We start from the raw sequence: 16,921 nt of genomic DNA, 5'->3' as shown, positions 1-16,921 counted from the left end.
ATGGTGTTGGAAATGGTGGAGGGGTGTTGACAAGGTGACTGCTACAATGGACTGTTGTGTGTCAGGAAGTGTGAGGATGGTGCAGGACAGGACTGATTTCAGATCTTTGGTTCATAAGGTCACTTGTACTCAACTCCATGGCACCTAACAACAACAACAATAATATGAAGATAATAGTTTTTATAACCAAAGTAATTTGGCCCCCATGGTTAGAAACCTGCATACAGAAACAATGAGATCCAATAAATCTCAAGCTACTGTGTGTGTGAATGAACACTTCCTTTTGCTTCATATCTGAATGCTGCGTCTCTTTGGATTATATATTGTGTTTGTGTATTTATGCTTTGATTCATAATAACTTCTTGATGATGATATGTGCTGTCGAGTCTTCTGTGACTCATAGCAACTCTGTGTACGACAACTCTGAAGTCTGCTCCTGAGCCAGTCTCATTGGCTCCAACATACCTAACCCCAGTGCTCAAGTTACTGTATCAATACATTTCATTTTAGATCTTCTTCTCCTGTGCTGGTCCTCCATCCACCTTCCAAGCATGATGTCATTCTCCATGCACTGGTCCCTCCTGTCCACATGCCCAAAGTATTTCAGACAGAGCTTCAAAATCCTAGGCTCCAAGGAGAAAATTGGTTTCACCCTCTTCTAGATAGACCTACTTGTTTTCTGGATAGGCCATGATATGTTCAAGATTCATCCACCACGACAACTCAAAGACATCAATTATTCTTCTGTCATTCTTAGTCATTGTCTAGCTCTCTGATGCATGGCCTGGATCAGACAGACACACTTTAGTCTCTAGAATGGCATTGGTGCTTTTCAGTACTCTGGAGAGGTCCATGACAACAGATTTTCCCAATGCACTTCATCTTTTGATATCCTGACTGTGGTGCCAAGAGTTTTGTTTGGGGAATTGAGTTAATTATAATTGTTAGCAACCTAAATCTTGTCTCTGTCTAGTACGGTGCTGCCAATTGGCCCAGTGATGAGAATCTTTGTCTTCTTGATATTGAGTTTCAATCCATATTGACGAAGATTACAGTCCTTGATCTTCTGCAGCAAGCGCTTCACAAGCTTGTGTCATCTGCAATGCAAGTTGTGGATAAATTTTCCTGTTATCGTGATGCCATATTCCTCCACATAAAGCCTAATTTCTTAGCTTATTAATTTCTTTGATTTTCAATGAAAACAAACTATGAACAAAAATAAATGCCTGAAAGGAAAAATTAAAAACACACCAAAGTTGAGGAAATTTATATATCAAGTTTGTATAATTTCACAGTACCTATTCCATCTGTATGGTGAGAAAATAATCTGAAAATTTGGACTATATGGAGAAGAATGTGGCATCAAGATTGGAGGAAAAGTCATCAACTTGTTATACGTACATGAAACAACAATGCTTATCAATATTTAAGAGGACTCGAAGCACTTGCTGAAGATTGTCATCTTCAATATGAATTACACTTAAACATACAGAAAATAAAAATCTTCCTAACTGCCCTTTCAGCAATATCATGGCAAAGAGGGAAAATTTTTTAAGGTGTCTACATTTTAATTTTATTTGACTCTGCAGTCAATTCCCATTGCATGCAGCGGGGCGGGGGTGGGGGGAATCAAGCAACATACTGCATTGACAAAGTCTTCTGCTAAGGACTTCTTTAAAGTACTAAAGAGCATGAATGTCATTTTAAAGACTAAGAGGACACAAAATCATGGTATTTTCAATAGTTTTGTATGCATAAGAAAGTTGCATAATGAAGGAAGAGCAATGAAGAATTGATACCTTTAAATTTTAGTATTGGCAAAGATATCGAATATATCATGCATACCAAAGAACAAACATCTATTTTGGAAGAAAGGGGCCAGAGTGCTACTCAAACACAAGAAACTCAATCACATATTTTTAGGCATGCTATCAGGAAAGCCTAGTCCTTGGGCATGGAAATCATGCTTTGAAAAACGAACAGTTAAGGAGAGGAGGAAGGCCGTCAATTAGATGGTTTGACCCAGTGATTGCACTGCATAGTACAGCAGAAATTGCAAAGATGATTCAGAATTAAAAGGGTGTGGGTTTGTTGTAGTCAACTCAGCAACACTGTATCATGCACAAATTCAGTCTTAATTCAGACAACACTTGAAAACTAATCACAGCTGCATGAATATTACCCAAGTGCTGCAGAAAAACCATCATACTAATTAGAGCCATGTTGCACAACCCTTATATAAAACTTCTTGAGAACATGGTATGTTCCAATTCAATTAACAAGATCTATTCCCTTGATATTAACCCCAGTTAGACTGTTGCATCCCATCCTGTACACCTTACAACTGTTTCATTGGTCACATCAGACAGGATGGCAATATCCAAGTCCAGTCGCTCTTAATTCCACAAAAGGAACCTGCCCCCACCAAAAGCATCTAGAGTGAAATACTGATTCCTATAAGGTCAGTCATGTCCCCCACTCTGCTGCATCTACTTCTGATTACTCTGAAATTCATTGCAAATGAGCACACAGCCTTTGTAAGACCTCTTTTTTACTTTCAGTTCTGGAGATTTTTAGGGAAACACCTTACAGAGGGATGGGAGGAAGTGGTGAGGCAATGGATATCACACAGTGTAAATTCAGGTTCAGCAAATAGCAATCCTCAACCAGGTTAATAGCAAGGCACAATCCCTTAGCTAAGACAGCTTCTCAGTCATTGGCAAGATATGGTCTCTCAACCAATCCTGGCAGCTTCTTAGTCAACAGCAAGATAGATTGGGCACTAGAACACCTGGCCTCAAAAGGACACACACGGCTTTCGTTTCTTCTTCTTCTTTCCTGATGTTGAGGTTCCTGTCTCAAGTGCTCTGGCCCTGACTTCATCTGGCTGTGGCTTGCCACAATCACTCCACAGTGTGGTTTACTCTCTCTCTTGTGTTGCCCTTGCAGCCAGCAATGATGTTAAAGACCCTGATATGGGAAACCACATGTCTGCAATTGAAGCAGCTGGAAACCGTGTCCTCGGGGGAGCGAGTGATGGTGGATGGAACCTCAAAGAGTCATTTTACTTACACATTCTCCCTTGATTATTCTTGAAAATCCTAACATCACACTGCATAATTTCCAGATTACATCATTAAATAATTACCAAACCACTGAGAATTAGATCCCATCCAGGTTGACATTTTTGAGGGCTATACAATTAATTCCATAACCTTCCACCCTTTGGCCTCTCAAATTCATGTCCTTGCCACATGAAAATAAATCTTTCACTCTTGTACAGCATCCCCAGAGGCTTTACTCCAAATCCAAATTGCATCCTGTGGAAAAATTCTTCATCTTTGAATATAAAATACAAGTTACTCAAAGTGCAGTGGTGAGCCAGGCAAAAGGTAGACAATTCCTCTACTAATGAGAGAAACTGGAGGGAAGGAAGGGATAACTGGCACCAAACAAGCAAAGACCAAAGAGAAAATTTTACATTCGTTCTCAAATCTAAAAAAGAATGCTCTATTCTCTCACCATACTCTTGGAACTGGCCGCACTGTCTGAATTCTGGGTGGAGGGCATTCAGTTCTGGGCTTCTGCTCTATTTCCATATGACCACTAGCATAGTGTTAGGCTCTTTTGGTTTTGGGTAGTCTCATTCTCCTACTCCAATTCAATGGCAATCCTATCTTCTCAGCTTAACTCATTTGTCCCTTGAGCAAAGCACCCTGCTTCTTCAGCTTTGGTCACTTGCTCTGGTTTCATCTACCCTGGAACTCATGAACTAGAGCCCTACACTTTAGAATTAAGTTGGAGAGAATCTGAGTCTTTGAAAGTAGAATCATAACCCCACTCTTTGAAATTCAACAGGTTTTAGTTTCATTTTTGAGGACTTACTGGTTTATAGTCTTACCCTTTAAGACTGAGGCAACTCTACTTCTCATGTCCTTTGTCTCTTTACTGTGTGTTTCCTAGTTCCTAGGCTTCTCTATCCCTAAGCCCCTTGGGTTTCTTGAACTGTTCAAGTTTCTTTCCTGCTCAAAGAAATGGTACACCCAGATGGGCGGTTTTTGGTGGTAAGAGCCAATGGGAATGCTTGATTATGGAGGAATGCAGAATTATGGAGCTTATGGTGTTTGAACCTTGCCTTCGTTCTTAAATTTGTTTGGGCCCTCTGGCCTGGTTTTATTTGTTTTTGGTCAAACATTCTTCTAAGTGGTATAGCACTGGTCTGTTCATTTGCTGTACAGAGGTAACTTGTGGTTGCTGTGATGCTGAACAATGTGACACTGATGAGTCAAATGTGAGAATGGTTACCCATGGTGGACAATGTTTCGTGGAGCTCCCCGATTGAACAAGCTTGGCAGCAGGAGTGGAGGAGTGGTGTCCACTTCCGAAATAGCTTGCCTCCAGAAACCCTATGGACTTTTAGAAATGATGAAAGTTATGCAAATGTTCACGTCTTCTGTTCATAGGGTCGCTATGAGTCGTCCGTGACTCGACGGCACTTAATAACAACCACAACTACAATTAATAAACACTGTAAAGGATCAGGGCAAGGGAGGATGAACCTGGGAACTATTGATTAAAAGACAATTTGGCTACTGCAATTAGCAAACAGGAACAGGGTATGTATAATGCTGCAATTATGAGTCAACTCCAAGTTGATGCAGTGGAGGGTTTTTGCAGTTGTTGGTTTATTTTGTTTTGTTTTTCAGAGCAGCACTTCACTCTTCTGGTACCAAATTGTCTTAGTTATCTTCTACTGCATGCTACAAAATATATATCACGTGTGCATATCTTTAACAATTTATTTTTCTAGCTTAGGATATTAGAAGTTGAAACTCAGGGCTATGATTCAGGGGAAAGATCCTCTGTGTTTGTTGGTCCTAGAAGAAGATATTTATCTCTTTTTAACATCTATGTGTGATATTTCTTGGAGATCTATGTGTGTCATGGTATCTATCTCCCCTAGTCTAGGAGTTTCTCAGAACAAGAACCTTAGGTCTAAAGAATGTGCCACATTTCTGGATCTATCTACTTACTCATCGAGTTCCTCTTTATCTGCTCATTTCTTTGTTCTTTAATAGCTTTTAAGATTAATAAAAAACCCCCAAAACCAAAAACTTTTGTAGCCCACAATCCTCGCTGTGAAGCTGAACACTGTGACACTGATGTGTCAAATGCAATAATGGTTACCCATTGTGGACAGTGTTTGGTGGCGTTCCCTGGTTAAAACAAGCTTGGAAGCAGGAGAGGCATACACTTCTGTAAATAGTTTGCCTCCAGAAACCCTATGAACCTGGATAAAGGATGAAAGTTACACAGGTATTGAGGACTTTTGTTCATAGGGTCCCTATGAGTCGCCAATGACTCGATTGGCACTTAACAACAACAACAGACCACAATCCAGGAATACTCCCCTGATATGGGATCAGGGATTTGACTTAAGTTAGAGGTTTATACCCCAGGTTAATCATCTTACAACATGATCATATCATGGAGGATGATTATATCTTTACGTAACTGCTAAATTATATCTTTAAATGATTACCAAGTCACTGAGAATCATGACCCAGTTAGCTTGACCCATTTTGTGGGAAATAATTCAATCCAAGACAATAAATAGGATCAAGTGAAAGATAGATTTTTTAGAAAATCTACTGTTAGCATAAGAGTTCCAGAAATGATGTTTCCTAAAAAAACAAAAACAAACAAACAAAAAAAAAACAAAACGAAGAAAGACCCACTTCTGTGGAGTCCATTTTAACAGCAATACTGTCATTTGTTTCTCATTCTTGCTTGGGTATGATCTATCAACAGTGTTATATAGTTTAAACTGTTGTTGTTTTTGTTGTTGTTATTATTATTATTAACTGTCTTTGAGTCAAGTATGACTCATAGCAACCCAATGAAAAAAACCTGAACCCTGCTCTAGAAACATCATAGTTTCTCTGTGTTAATAGAGTTCCCAGAGGCATATGGTTTAGGAAGTGGATGCTACTTCTGCTTCCAAACCTGAATCAATCTGGGAGCTCCACTAAACACTATCCAGGATGGGTATCCATTATGGTGTTTGACACACCTATGTCAGAGCATTCGGCATCACAGCAACCCCAAGTTACCTCACTATAGCAAATGGACAGACCACTGCTGTACCTCTTAAAAGAATGTCCATTCCAAAATCAACTAACACTAGGCCCTCGAGCCATACCACTTTTTAAAATATAGGCATACACACCAGGTGCTGGGTGACTGGAAACCAAGAGACTTCCAGCTCACAGCTCATTGTTAGCTAAACCTGGCAAGTCTAATCAACTAATTGTGGATGAAAAAACCAAAAACAACTAAACATTCCATACCCAATTCTCATCACCAAGACACGAGAAACCATCTCCCAGAACCCAGCCACTTCACAGGAGCCTAAGCTAGGCCCATAAACATTGTCTAGCTACTATCCTTCAAAAGACATCTCTGATGACTTAGTGATAAAGAGTTGTGCTGTCAAAGGCATGAGGTTTAAATCAAACAGGAGATAAGAAATCTCCTCTTGTGTAATTAATAGCCTTTGAAAAACCTGTTGAAGTAGCAGCTCTGAACTAGTTCTTACTTGATGGTACATAGCAACAATTAGCAGCAATATTTAAAATTACTAATTTGCTAAAATGTTTCTTGGTCACTGCTTCTAAACCTCCTGTAAACGGGAAAGGTGGCTAATTATTTCTCAAGAAAATGGCAATTTTTTTCTCAGATTGTTTAATATGTAAAATTTAGGGCTATCTTTCTTGTTGGGTACAATGCTTCATTTATTTCATTATCTTCAAAAACATACTTAGTATCTTAAAATTTACTTTTAACCTTTCCTAAACATAACACTTCAAGAAACTTTCAGTATCCTAAAGTAATAGAGTCATTGTGTCATAAAGAATTGATCAACACTAAACCATTTCAAGACGTAGCATATGATTAAGAACGAATAGTAATAAAGGAAGAATTCAATGCTTCACTGATGGCATTGTCCAAAAAAATAAGGCACAAGGAATTAATAGAATGCCAGCTCAACATGTTTTAACAAGAAGATGCAACCTCAGATACGATCATTAGTCTCTGCCAAAAAATTGGAAGAGAGCTACCCATATTTTTTCCCATTTCCAAAAAAGGTGTTCAAAAAGAATGTGAAAATTATTATGTGAAAACAATACCATTAATATCACATACCATTAAAATATTTCTGAAATCGTTAAAAGGTGGCTAGAAAAGGTCATTGGTAGGGAACTGACAGACATACAGGTTGGAGTCATAAGAGACTATGGCACAGAGATATCATTGTAGATGTCACATGGATATCAGAATCCTGTTTGCCTGTGTTTTATTGATTGCGCAAAGGCATTCTACTGTGTACTGTGTGTGTAGTAACAAACTATGGGTCACATTTAGAAAAATGGGACTCCCAAAACTTGTAACCATGCTCAAGTGAAACTTAGACCAAGAAGCGGTAGTCCAAACAGAACAAGGAAACATTGCACAGTTTTAGAATCAGGAAAGGTGTGAATCAGAGTTGGATCCTTTCTACGTACCTGGTCAATCTGTATGCTAAGCAAATAATTGGAGAAGTTGGACTATATAAAGAAGACTATGGCATCAGAATTGAAGGAAGATTCATCAACAACCAGCATTATACGCATTATATAACTTTGCTTGCAGAAAGTAGACTTGAAGCACTTACTAAAGATCAATTCTGCCTTTAATATAGATTATATCTCTACATCAAGAAAACAAAATCCTAAACCCTGGACCAATGGGCAACGTTTTAAGAGACAGAAAAAAGCTCAAAGTTGTCAATGATGTAAATTTAATTACTTCCACAATTAATGCCCTTGGTAGTAGCAATTAAAATAAATCAAAAGATGTGTTCCTTTGGGAAAATCTGCTTTCAAAGACTGCTTCAAAATGTTTAAGAACACAGATGTCAGTTAAAAACCAAGGTATGCCTGATCCAACCTTTCTTATTTATTTCCTATGCAATTAAAATTTGGACAATGAATAAGGGTGATGGGAGAACTGATGGCTTTGAATTGTAGTGTTGGAGAAGACTACTGAATATCCCATCAACTCCCCAAATAACAAATTGTGCTTAGAGGAAGTGCAAAGAGGATACTCCTTCAGAAAGGCAAGAATGATGCCTCTAAGATATGAGAACAGGTGCCATCACATACTTTGGGCATGTTGTCTGGAAAGGCCAGTGTTTGGGAAAAGACAACATGCTGGGGAGTGTGGAGGATCAAAGAGAGGAAGACCCTCAGTAGGACAGACTGACACAGTGACTACCAATGGGCTTGAGCATATCAGAGATCATGAGGATGGCATAGGATAGGGCAATGTTCAAATGTTTGGTTCCTGGAATTGCTGTGAATCCTCGTGGATTAGGTGGCACCTACCAACAAAAAGAGAGGAAATAAATAAAAATGTTCCTATGGAAGGGTTAGTTTTGAATGAAAAGAAGGAAGGAATAATTTTAAAAAATGTTGAATAATTAAACATTTGCATCGCTCAAGGACTTTTCAAGATAACAGTACAGTTCCTTAAAGCAAAGTCCCTATTATTATGTAAGTATACTTGTTAGACACCCTCCAGTAGACCACAACTCATTAGGACCCTAAAAACAACAGATTGAAGCTTTTTCTGATCCTGTGCAATCCTCACAATCTCTTTCATGCTTGAGCCAAATGTTACAGCACCCTGATTTGTTTATTTATGTAGTGAAAGACAAAATTTGATTGGCTTACCGTGGTATTAGCCTTCCTTTGTTTTTTCAGGGTTTTTTACGTACACTGATAGTTCACAAATCTGAATGAAGCTATTTTCATAGACAACTAGCATAATTGCTTGTGAAGACTTTCCTCACAAGACTATTGATTGACTGGTTGTTGTTGTTGCTAGGTGTCTCAGTAAACTATTGATAAATACAACAATTTCCTGTGTAAACTTCTTCCCTCTGGAATTCAGTGGGACTAGGAAATCTTCTAAATCTAGTCATGGCTAGAAAATAAGTAGGGTTTCTAATATTTTCCTGGCGAATGTTAGAACCAAAGAATTAGAAGGCTTCTAAGTAAAGAAAATATTTAACTGGTAATTTATTTTAATTGATTTCTCAGTATAATATTTTTAAATACATGGGGTTAAAATGAGAAAGGAATACCAAAGAGGAATTCATGTATGTGTGTTGTCAATTATTGTGCTTGTGAGAAATATTGAGTATCCCACAGACTTTCATTCAGTGTTCCGTAGAGGCAAGGATGGTGAGACTTCGTCTCATGTATTTTAGACATAGCATCAAGAGAGACCATTACTTGGAGAAGAGCATTATGCTTGGTAAAGGAAAGGGTCAGAAAGAAAAGCAGAGTCCCAACAAGGTGAATGGACACACTGGTTACTACAATAAATGCTCAAACATGGCAATGATTATGAGTGTGGTGTAGGGCTGGCAATGTCTCATTTTTTTTTTGTACATAGGTTTGCTATGAGTCAGAAACAACTTGACAGCACCTCATAACAATAACAATAAAACTATTTTGAAAGGAGAAGGTGGCTCCTAAAGAGGTAAATGTTTTTACATTAAACAAACAGTTGTGTAAGAGAATGACAAAACTGGGAGTAGACAATCTACTCCCAGTTCAGAAAACATTTAGACTTTTTTTCTTTGTTATAGATAATACCTACATTTACAAACTAACATTTGGTGCAAGCATACTTAAGAACAAAATTCAAACATAGTCCTTTTTATGACTATACATTTTCTCAAATGTTTTAAGATATGCTACTTCATTTTATACCTGCTTTGATTCTGTGATGTAAGTACTGTTCCTAAAACCTAATTTACAGTTGTTGGCACTGAATCCTGGAAAGGTTCAATAATTTTCCTACCATTACACAGCAGGGGGCAGGACTGGAACTAAGCCTAGAAAATCTAGACCCATAATCTTTATTACATTTTTAAAGTTATCAATTAAATTGATGCCCACTGCATACATACATTGATAAAATTTATATAAAACCATCTAGTCAAAGTTGTTGTCAATAGATAATAATATCAAATTTATTTATATGGTTAAGTATGAGCAGGTCAGAATGGTAGTGACAAATTTGAAAAAAAACCCCACACATTTGCTTTCTAAAAGTAACCTTCAGTTCTAGCTTGTGAATGTAAATTTTTTTTTTCTCTTTGGAGAAAATAAATTCTAATTTTTAATATCTGTAGATTTCTTGTGAAGGAAAGTTCAGAAATAGGAAGACTTTTTTAAGCTCTAGTAATAACATAATTTAAATGGTTTGGTTTCAAAGAGACAGTGTCCAGCATGACACTTTGTAATATCTCTCCTGTCCAGCATTATGTAGCTTTGGAATCAGTCCACTTCTGTCATCTTAAATATTTGCTTTTTAGCTACAACTGTCAGTTTTCTTATTCCTTTAGCCATTTTCCTTCATATGACAGGGTCAGTCCTTTTGTCTGAGTTCCTGTGTAATAGAAAGCTCAGACTTGGTTTTTTTTTCCATTTATATATATAGTTTCCAGAGCACTTCTTAGTTTCCTTATAGTAAAATGTATCGATATTACTTGTTTTTTTCCTATTTGTGACTACCTCATTTTGGTTAATGTAATATAACCTAAATTTATTTTAGCTTCTTTTGAATCAGGTACATGCTACAATCTTAAAATAGTCTCAGATTTTTGTTGTTATTGTTTTCCTTTTTTCAAATGATACCTTATAAAAGTTATTTCCCCTCTTTTTTGCTTAATTCTTTCAATCTCAAATTCTGGCTTTAACATATCTTTTTGTTTTAACTACATTATTCTAAATTCTCTAGGTATATTTGCATCTAATTTTTTCCCCATTTTCTAAAGATATAACTCACTGTCTTAAGTGTAAAACTATCGCAAAATTTTACAAATGTAATAGTGAAAAGAATAAAGGTTTACATTTAATGATGATAATTATAGAATTTTAGGAAATTTGATTTACAGTATCCCATAGTGTCCACTTCAAAAGCAAAGATTTGCAAGAAGTAGTACAGATACAATTATATACTAAGTCGTTTGAGTCAATTGGGATTCATAAGTTACCCAAAGAAGTTATATAGCTCATATGAGACATTTATCCTAGTTCTATTTTATTTCATAAAAATAATTATACTGTAATAATTTTTCCTTCATTTTTCAAGATATACATTGCTTTCTCTATATACTCTAAGAGAAATCTTTACATTTTATTAGCATTATAAATGCAAGATTAATAGACAATCTTACTTTAAAAGCTAGTTATTTACATTCTATTTCATTTAATTAAATTATTGATTACATTCTTAATTACAGCAAAGAATTATTTTAAACTTATCCCCAAAGTGGCATATGTAAATGAGAAAATAAAGAATTTCATTAATATTAAGAACCAATGCATTTTATTGGAATTATAAGTAACTGCATTAGATACTGCATATATCTTAGAAACTTCCCAAAGAGCCAACTCTAAATATGCACTCTAAAAAACCCAAAAAAACCCAAAACCCTCACCCACCTTCCCCTGCCCCTTTTTGGTAATCCTTTAAAAATACCCTTGAAGGTATGTAGAGTAATTAAGTTATTTCTTAGGCTTGAATTTTACTCATCCGTTGTATATGCAGGAGGTTTTTTAATCGTCTAGAGCAAGAATGAGAGGTAAGAAGGTGTTCAATTTGTCTATGATTTAGGTGACATCTGATGTAAGGAACTGAGGATGGAATCTGCTGAAGTCCTGAGGATTTCATGCTTTAGAACACTCCTTTGGGCTGACTCTGACGCCATTAGAGGCATAGAGGCGTCAGAAATCCAGTTACTGGTTAAGCTGTCCTTATAGAACAGGGTTTTAATCAGGACGGTTGCCTGACATTTACCGTGTTCATTAGGGACCCTAGAAGAGTGGACCTGGAGAGAAGAGTGACATAGGTGCTGCTGCTGCTACTACTATTATCAAAACACACACATACCTGCACATACTACTGCCAAAGGGGTTAAGTCTTGTGCTTTACTCCAAGAAACAGTGCGTGATAATATCACAGATTAATTTTGATTGCCAACCTGTGAAACAAAAAGGGCACTATCCTCACCATAGGATCTAATTGCCAGTACCAATATTTGGATGGAAAGCTTAAAATACGTTGTTTTTCCAAGAGTTAGACTTTAAAGGGGAGAAAATACCAACGATGAAATATTAGCAGCAAATTGGTTAACCACCAACTTCTTCTGTATTCGTGGAGGCTCTTTGAGGTTGGCCTGCGAAGGGAAAACTTTTTCTCTTTGCTCAAAATGGAGAATCATCTGCTTGAGCGCCTGAACCACTGATCTTTTTCAGTTGGTAGGGGACTTTGTCCACTGCTTTCAGGTCAAATCGGGGTGGTTTCAGGAGCGAGACTAGGCCCTCTGAGGCTCAGCAGGAGCTATGGAGAGCCCCTGAGCCCAGCGGGGAGAGTGGTCTTGCGCTAAGACGCGCACCTGATGAAGGTCCAAGGGAATGAGAGGGCGCTTGGACGTGCGTCGCTGCTCCGCACACAGTCTTCACTTTTCTGCTGAGAGGGAACCGGTGCTATTGGCGCAGCAGCGAGGAGCGAGTGCGAGGGCTCGCAGCGCAAGTCTGGCCTCATAGGCTGGCCCTGCACCTCGCCAAGGGGCGACCCACCAGTTTGATTTGCCTTCTGAGAGCTACAGAGAGCTTTTTGTTCCTGAACTCTACTTAGGACACTTCGCAAATTCAAGTTTACTTACCAGAATTCACATCAGGAATCTGTGTTCCTGGGAGCGTGTGTAAGGGAGAAAGGAGAACCAAGGAGTGAATATGAATATTAATCTTCTCTTTATAAAGTTCATGTAGATTTTTGAGATAAAGGATTTGTAATCCTTCCATCCCCCTGAATTACACTTTGATGTGATAAACAGGTTTGCATTTTCCTTCTCTCTTGAATGTTAAAAGTCACCGCTGCAAAGTGGTTAAGTTAGCAGGAAAGCAGATTTCAGCTGTTTACAAAAGAGTTCCTTCCAAGTATTTGCTCCTGGATCTGAATCCTGTCCTAGTCCCCCAGGTAAAGGGTGTTTAGGGGAGCAGAGCTCTAATAGGTGGAGTCCTTAGGGGAGGGGAAACTACCTCGCCCATTTGACTATTTAATGAGGATACCCTGGTCATCATTGCTTGATGACCATAAACTTTAAATTCAGAATTTTCCATTCCAATATAAAGGAGGAACATGCTCATTGCTTTGCCTCAGTCTACTGAGATTTTCTTTTAAAAATTCTTCTTTAAAACATGAAAGAGCTCAATATGTGGAAGTGTATTAAAAAATGGTTTCTTGAAAATAAGCAGTCTGAATTAAAGATGTAGCTGGTAGCTTACTAGGAAAATTAAGTTATATTTAAAATATTTCTGATATAAACTCTAAATAATTCAGATCTCAAACAGTGGAAACAATATGTTTATAAACAGTATATTATAACTAAAAATATTAATTAACTCTGGGTTTATGAAGAAAAAAGTCTAATTGGGTTTTATTTAAAGGTATATGTTATAGGAGAAAACTAACTGAACTTTCATCATATTCATAACTTTATGGTATAATTATGAAAGCCATTGAGAGAAAGAAATTATCATGGTGGAAATATGATTTTTTTAATAACCCCAATAAAATATTTTGTAGTAAATAGAACCAATTTTCCTAGTAAATAGAAAACCCACACACACTAAAGGAGACGAAATATATGCATATAGGAGGGGGAAACATCTTGGATTTATATAACAAAATTGGATCATTCAGGAGAGAAAGCAAATTAATAAGACTAAAGAAAGGGATTACTGTTTAAAAAGCTATTACTGACATAAGCTGAAGTTAAAATTAAGCCTGGATAGTTTTTGGGTGAAAAAAAAAAATCATGTGAGTTTCTGAACTACCAAACTCTTTAACACAAATAAGTCATAGATAAATATAATCCTGAATAAATCCAATCTAGTTAGTTTGGCCTTTGCATCAGAACCAAACAGCTTTGTAAGACTAACAGGGTTGATTAGCATGCAGGTAATTTTTTTTTTCCCAAAAGGAAGCTGCTTCTAGAGATGACATAGTTGTCTAGGGGTCTATAAATGTGTCTTATACGGTAGATAAGGAAGGCATTGGGCCATATATTTTATGGGAATGCCTAAATATTTGTCTGTGAAGACATTTTTAGTTTGATGAAAATTCTCGATCTATTTTAATGCAAAATACATTTCTTTATCTGTTATGTCTATGGAACTGTGGAAAGGCTGAAGATGAAGTCAGCAAAGGAAAATAGCAGTGGAGCATACACAAACATGTAGCCACTTGGCTTCTTGCCATGATACATGACATTCAATTATTCTAGTACTTTTTCATGAGTCTCCCTTGACTTCCAGCTTTCTCCTGCCCACTTCTCCATACCTTTGCTTTTCTTCATTTGGCACAGATCTTCAGTGTGGGCATGTGTGCTTTATGGAATAATATGCTTTAAATTCCACTAAAATAAGAAAATGCCAAGATTGACATTTTGCTATCTTACCTTGACATCTCCACTTGTGGTATAACTGTCTGCACAGTGCTTCTACTGCTGTTTTGATGTATGCACATAGAAATGTTTTCCTTTTCCTAAAATATATTGAAGGAGGGCATTGAAGGCAACTTACAGTCTGTGAGAATTTTCTCCTATTAAGCAAAGTATGTCAAACTGCCTTAGGACATCCAATTTCTCACAATCCATTATCCAAACTTTACTACCTGGGATTGGAGGACTCCAAATGGTCCTTTCAGTGGGCTTTTTCTGACAGTTTTAGGATATTACTTTCTAAATGGAATTAAATTACATGTTTAAAAGCACAATAAACCAGAGTTTGGGATAGCTGATATTTAATAAAAACAAAAAAACTAACAAACTAGGTGTAGGAAACTTAGGTGTAATGTCAAGTTGGAGCATCAGGTTAATCTCTGCAAAATATGCTTTGCATTTGTAGCATCTGGTAATGTCATAAAAGTATTCTATAATTTACTCCAAAACATCTTCATTACTAGAGCAAAAGTTAGTATTTGTTTACTTTCCAAGAGATTTGTGTCTCAAACCTGAAATAGGTCAAACACTTGCCTCCTTGGTTCCACTCTTTTCCTTGGGCACTTCATAGGTTCTTGCCTCCTTCCCACCCACAGGTGGTGAGCAAGCCCCAGTGCAGCACACAGAGATATGAAAACAACAACAACAACAAACTGATAAAAACAAATCTGGCATCCAAGAATGTCCTAAATTTTGTCAGGTTTTGAAAGAAATTGATGTCCCTCCACCTTTGTCCCTTGCCCATTCTCATCTTACTTTCTCACCCCTTAAAGTGTGGGTACCCACTGGGAAAGCTGATTTGATTGAAATAAGTGGGGAAGGGAACAAAACAAAACAAAACAAAACAAAACAAAATACCAAACCAACTAGAGAGATCAACTCCATTCCAATGGCTGTTTCTTACTGGCTTGTAACCCCACAGAATACTAGTCCTTGGGGTTCAAGCCAAGTCGACTGTAAGGAATTAGGAAGAGTTGGAATGGGGGTGGGAATACAGAGCTAGTTTTCAAAGCCCACTTGGACTAGCAGGGGATTAGCCTAGATCATTTATCAAAGTGCTGTGGTCAATTTCCAAGAAGGTTACGCCCAAGCCTACAGACAGACAGAAATAGCCCAGGTGGATCTCAGGTAGGGTAAAATGACCTCAATTTAATTTCGTCCCCCTTCTTACAACCTTCCCATTTAATGAATATTAATTTAGAGAGCTCTAGTGGCGCAGTGCTTAAAAGCGCTATTGCTAAGCAAAATATCCATTGTTGGAGACCACCTGGATGCGATGTGGGGAGAAAGATGTGTCAGATCAGTTCCCTAGATTTGCAGTCTTGAAAACGCTGTGGTACAGTTTGACTCTATCTCCTAGGATCCTAGAAGTCAGCTCCGTGGCAGAAGGCTTGGTTAAAGATGCATATGTATAAAAAAACTGACAGTTCTACAACATACTAGGGTTTATATTGCTAATCAGTAGTAGATGCTATCTTCCAGCTGTGAAGCTTAGAAACATTAAATAACCATTTTCTTGTTAGAATATCTAATGGTAAGGACAGTTGAAAAATCACGGAACCACTCAAAGATCCAGACTGGGCCAGTCCCGAATATTCTAGAATGTGTGCGGGAGACAAACAATTGTTCCTCCGCCTAAGGCAGGGTCCGAGCGCCGCCAGGCACCGTGCTGCAGTCCCTTCAACCCAGAACATCCACAAAGCCCGGTTTGGGTGCTCCTGCAGCACACTTCTGCCTGGCTTTCTCAGGGTGCACAGTTGCCAAGCGCTTTCCTTTAGAGACTCCCCCCTTTAAATTTAACAACTCCTTCTAGGTGCTAGCAGCACTGTTCAGGAGATAGGACTAAACGATTTCATCCGGAAATTGTCTCCACTCGCCAAAACACGAGTGTCACGCCAAGCTTGATGCCACGTGCAAGGTTTTTGCGTCCCTCTTCAGGAAAACCATCAAGGTGGGCATGTCAGCCAGGGGCGTTCAGCTCAACATGGGTCTTCAGGGAAGACCTCGCCTGAGGGTAATGCAAAGGAGCAGCTGGGGAAGTGCCAGGCTCTTTGGGTAGGAGGTGAAGCACTACAGGTTGTTGCTCTGGAGCTGTGCCCTGGCTGGGCCACGAAGAGGTTTGACAATGAGGCATGGGTTACCCAAGACTAGAGTGGGAACCATGGGACCCATCAGATGCCAAATAGATTTGGGGCTGGTCTCACTGATGATCCCAAGGTCTCTCACCACTCCCAAAGGCCCGGATGATCTGAGAGCCCAAAGCCATGGCCTAGTTGTGGGACTGGTGTAGGCGGAAGC

This window comes from Elephantulus edwardii, unplaced genomic scaffold (assembly GCF_000299155.1).
Source record: "Elephantulus edwardii isolate Elephantulus edwardi_28Jun2011 unplaced genomic scaffold, EleEdw1.0 scaffold00021, whole genome shotgun sequence".
Taxonomy (NCBI): Eukaryota; Metazoa; Chordata; class Mammalia; order Macroscelidea; family Macroscelididae; genus Elephantulus; species Elephantulus edwardii.
Note: the sequence above shows the minus strand (reverse complement) of the source record.